At 37.5% G+C, this 5511-nt stretch overlaps 1 non-coding gene across 1 annotated transcript; it reads right to left on the bottom strand.

Annotated features, from left to right (window-relative positions):
* Positions 1-4006: 4006 nt before the first annotated feature.
* On the bottom strand, positions 4007-4114 carry LOC112798467 (small nucleolar RNA R71). The gene has a single exon (XR_003200077.1). It is a non-coding gene; the product is annotated as a small nucleolar RNA R71 (small nucleolar RNA).
* Between the last annotated feature and the right edge of the window lie 1397 nt (positions 4115-5511).

Raw genomic sequence — 5511 nt, 5'->3', positions numbered from 1 at the left:
CTCTTTACTCACTTATTCATACAATTCGCATGTTTCACATTTTCCTTCCTGATTTTATGCTATGATTGAAAACATGCTTCTTTGATCTTATATTTGCTTATTATTAATCCTCTCTTATTACCATTAGATGCATTGATATGTGTGTTAAGTTTTTTCAGATATTATAAAGGCAGGAATGGCTCAGAGGATGGAAAGGAAGCATGCAAAAGTGAAAGGAATGCAAGAAGTTGGAGAAACTACTAAGCTGTCCAGCCTGACCTCTTCGCACTCAAACGGCTATAACTTTAGCTACAGAGGTCCAAACGATGCGGTTCCAGTTGAGTTGGAAAGCTAACGTCCGGGGCTTCAATTTGATATATAATTTACTATAGTTGCCTCGACGCCAGGTGACGCGAACGCGTGGGTCACGCGGACACGTGACCTGGCCAACACCCAATCCGCGCTGTCGCGTGGACGACGCGGCCGCATCACTTTTTCGCGACCTGTACGGGCCAGAAAGTGCTGGAAGTGATTTCTGGGCTGTTTCTGACCCAGTTTTCAGCCCAGAGAACACAGATTAGAGGCTATAAAGTGGGGAAATGCATCCATTCAAAAAAAAGCCTCGCATAATTCTACTTTTCCATGTTTTAGATGTAGTTTTGGAGAGAGAGGTTCTCTCCTCTCTCTCTCTCTCTTAGGATTTAGGACTTCTCTTTCTAGAGTGACTCTCGATCCAGGTTTAATATTTCTTTTTACTATTTAATTTCTCTTTTATATTTTGATTACTCTGAAGCCTTTATTATGTTTGATTGATGTTGCCCAATTGGCTGTTGATGACATTTTTATTTAATGATAATTGAGGTATTTTCAGTTTATAATTATTCTCTTTGAATTAAGTTGCCATTGCTTCCAATCTAAGGATATTTTTATTATTCCAGCAATTTTACTTTTTTTTCCCTTTTGGTTCTAATTAAGAATTTAGTAACTCAACAGTTATTAAACTCAACGTAATTAATAATCGTTATCTTGCTAATTGAGCTGAACCTAAATAATCCCAACCTTTTCTTAGGAAATAATGAGGATTCAAAGGTCAATTTAATTAGTCCCTTGACTTTCCTTTGCCCTGGTAAAGGTTGACCAAGTGGAGTTTAGATTCAACTTTTATTATAGTTGAGAGAGATAACTAAGTTAGACCTCTAAATTCCCTTATCTTGCCAAAAGTTGTTTTACAGTTATTTATTTATTTTTAATTGCCATTTACTTTACTTGTCATTTAAATCACTTGCTTCTCACCTTCTAAACCCCGAATTCACAACCTTTATAGCCAATAATAAGAACATACTTCCTCGCAGTTCCTTGAGAAGACGACCCGAGGTTTGAATACTCGGTTAACAATTTTTAAAGGGGTTTGTTACTTGTGACACCCAAAACGTTTGTACGAAGGGATTTTTGTCGGTTTAGAGACTATATCTACAACGTGACTGTTTTTATGACATTCTTTACTGGTAAAAATCCTAACGTCAGTAGCCACTGACAACAGTGAAACCCTACATACAGCTTGCCATGGAAAGGAGTAAGAAGGGTTGGATGAAGACAGTAGGAAAGCAGAGAGACGGAAGGGACAAAGCATCTCCATAAGCTTATCTGAAATTCTCACCAATGAATTGCATAAGTATCTCTATCTTTATTTTATGCTTTATTCATAAATCACCTATAACCATTTGAATCTGCCTGACTGAGATTTACAAGATGACCATAGCTTGCTTCATACCAACAATCTCCGTGGGATTGACCCTTACTCGGGTAAGGTTTATTACTTGGACGACCCAGTGCACTTGCTGGTTAGTTGTGCGAAGTTGTGATAAAGAGTTGAGATTGCAATTGAGCGTACCATGTTGATGGCGCCATTGATGATCACAATTTCGTGCACCAAGTTTTTGGCGCTGTTGCCGGGGATTGTTTGAGTTTGGACAACTGACGATTCATCTTGTTGCTTAGATTAGGTATTTTTCAGAATTTTTAAGAATGAATTCTAGTGTTTCAAGGTGATGTTCTTATCATCACCAAAGCTGATTGATCTTCATCAATTTAGCTCTTGAATGCAATGTCCTGCTGAAGCTTGGCTAGCCATGTCTAATTTCTTTAGACTGAAGCTTTAGACTAACATTGCATGATTCCTGGAATTCTTATTAAAAATTTTGAATCTCTTTATTTTCTTCTCCATATAATTTTCGAAAAAACCAAAAATATTACAAAATCATAAAAACCAAAAATATTTCTTGTTTGAGTCTAGTGTTTCATTTTAAGTTTGGTGTCCATTGCATGTTTCTATTCTTCTTGCATTTATCATGTGTCTTCATAGATCTTCAAGTTGTTCTTGATGATTTACTTGCTCTGATCTTTAAATTCTCTCGTTTTGTGTGTTTTGTTATTTCTCATATGCATTCTCAATTTGTTAGTGTCAGTAGTATACAAACTTCTAAGTTTGGTGTCTTGCATGCATTGTTTATTTGATTTTAGTTGCATTTTGGTTATTCCTCATTACTAAAAATCCAAAAAAAAAATTTGATTTGTGTCTTTTCAAGTCAATAATACAGAGAATTAAAGATTCAGAACATACAGCAGATGAATTACACAGAAAAAGCTGGGCGTTCAAAACGCCCAGTGAGGAAGGAAAATTGGCGTTTAAACGCCAGCCAGGGTGCCTGGCTGGGCGTTTAAAGCCCAAAAGGGTAGTGTTTTGGGCGTTAAACGCCAGAATGGATACCATTCTGGGCGTTTAACGCCAGGATGGCACAAGAGGGAAGATTTTGTTTTTAATGCAAATTTTTTTTTCAAGTTTTCAAAGTTTTTCAAAATCAAATCTTTTTCAAATCATATCTTTTCAATCATGTGTTTTCAAAATTAACTTTTTTCCATTTTCAAAAATACTTGCTAACAATTAATGATTTGATTCAACATCTCAGAGTATGTTGCCTTTTCTGTTGAGAAAGGTTTAATGTCTGAATCATATCTTTCTTATTAAGCAAGTCATTATTTTAAAAAAAATCAAATCTTTTCAAATTGTTTTTCAAATCATATCTTCTCAATCACATCTTTTTAAAACCATAACTTTTCAATCATATCTTTTTAATCACACCTTTTTCAAAATAGTTTTCAATCATATCTTTTTAATTTCTAATTTCAAAATCTTTTTCAAAAATCACTTGATTTCTTTTCGACTCTTAGTTTTCGAAAATCAATTAGTATTTTTCAAAATGTTTTTAAAATCTTTTTAACCTATTTTCAAAAATTTCTTCCCCTCTTCTCACATCCTTCTATTTATGGACTAACACTATTCCTCAATGCACAATTCGAACTCTATCTTTCCTTGATAAGTTCGAATTTTCTACTTCTTCCTTCTATTTTTCTTTTCCTCTGACACCTCAAGGAATCTCTATACTGTGACATAGAGGATTCCATATTTTCTTGTTCTTTTCTCTTTCATATGAGTAGGAGCAACGACAAAAGCATTCTTGTTGAGGCTGACCCTGAACCTGAAAGGACCTTGAAGCGAAAGCTAAGAGAAGTTAAAGCACAACTCTCTGTAGAGGACCTAACAGAAATCTTCAAAGAAGAAGACATGGCAGCCGAAAACAACAACAATGCCAAAAATGCAAGGAAGGTGCTGGGTGACTTTACTGCACCTACTCCCGACTTCTATGGGAGAAGCATCTCTATCCCTGCCATTGGAGCAAACAACTTTGAGCATAAGCCTCAATTAGTTTCTCTAATGCAATAGAATTGCAAGTTCCATGGACTTCCATTGGAAGATCCTCATCAGTTCTTAGCTGAATTCTTACAAATTTGTGACGCTGTCAAGACCAATGGGGTTGACCCTGAGGTCTACAGACTTATGCTATTCCCTTTTGCTGTAAGAGACAGAGCTACGATATGGTTGGACTCACAACCTAAAGAAAGCCTGAACTCTTGGGAAAAACTAGTCAATGCCTTCTTGGCAAAGTTCTGTCCACCTCAAAAATTGAGTAAGCTTAGAGTGGAAGTCCAAACCTTCAGACAGAAGGAAGGTGAATCCCTCTATGAAGCTTGGGAAAGATACAAACAATTGATCAGAAAGTGTCCTTCTGACATGCTTTCTAAATGGAGCATCATAGGTATCTTCTATGATAGTCTGTCTGAACTGTCCAAGATGTCATTGGATAGCTCTGCTGGAGGATCTCTTCAAAGAAGACGCTTGCAGAAGCTCAAGAACTCATTGAAATGGTTGCAAATAACCAATTCATGTACACTTCTGAAAGGAATCCTGTGAACAATGGGACAAATTAGAAGAAATGAGTTCTTGAGATTGATACTCTGAATGCCATATTGGCTCTGGCAGTACTAAGGATGCTTCATATGAAGAAGAAGCTTATGATCCTGAGAAACCTTCAATGGAAGAGGTGAATTACATAGGAGAATCCTATGGAAACACCTATAATCCTTCATGGAGAAATCATCCAAATCTTTCATGGAAGGATCAACAGAGACCTCAACAAGGTTTCATCAATAATAATGGTGGAAGAAACAGGTTTAGCAATGGCAAGCCTTTTCCATCATCTTCTCAGCAACAGATAGAGAATTCTAAACAGAGCCACTCTGACTTAGCAACCATGGTCTCTGATCTAATCAAAACCACTCAAAGTTTCATGACTGAAACAAGGTCCTCCATTAGAAACTTAGAGGCACAAGTGGGTCAGCTGAGTAAGAAAGTTACTGAACTCCCTCCTAGTACTCTTCCAAGCAATACAGAAGAAAATCCAAAAGGAGAGTGTAAGGCCATCAACATAGCCAAATTTGGAGAGGAGGAAGAGAAAGTGATCGCCACTGAGGAAGACCTCAATGGACGTCCACTGGCCTCCAATGAGTTCCCTAATGAGGAACCATGGGAATCTGAGGCTCACACTGAGACCATAGAGATTCCATTGGATTTACTTCTGCCATTCATGAGCTCTGATGAGTATTCTTCCTCTGAAGAGGATGAAGATGTCACTGAAGAGCAAGTTGCTAAATACCTTGGAGCAATCATGAAGTTAAATGACAAGTTATTTGGTAATGAGACTTGGGAGGCTGAACCCCCTTTGCTCACCAAAGAACTGGATGACTTGTCTAGGCAGGAATTACCTCAAAAGAGACAGGACCCTAGGAAGTTCTCAATACCTTGTACATTAGGCACCATGACCTTCAAGAAGACTCTGTGTGACCTAGGGTCAAGCATAAACCTTATGCCTCTCTCTATAATGGAGAAGTTAGGGATCTTTGAGGTATAAGCTGCAAGAATCTCACTAGAGATGGCAGACAATTCAAGAAAACAAGCTTATGGACTTGTAGAGGATGTTCTGGTAAAGATTGAAGACCATTACATCCCTGCTGATTTCATAGTCCTAGAGACTGGGAAGTGCATGGATGAATCCATCATCCTTGGCAGACCCTTCCTAGCCACAGCAAAGGCTGTGATTGATGTTGACAGAGGAGAATTGATGATTCAAGTGAATG

This window comes from Arachis hypogaea, chromosome 4 (genome assembly GCF_003086295.3).
Source record: "Arachis hypogaea cultivar Tifrunner chromosome 4, arahy.Tifrunner.gnm2.J5K5, whole genome shotgun sequence".
In the NCBI taxonomy this organism is placed as follows: Eukaryota; Viridiplantae; Streptophyta; class Magnoliopsida; order Fabales; family Fabaceae; genus Arachis; species Arachis hypogaea.
The sequence above is the reverse complement of the archived record's forward strand: the minus strand, read 5'-3'. Positions and strand labels throughout refer to the sequence as shown.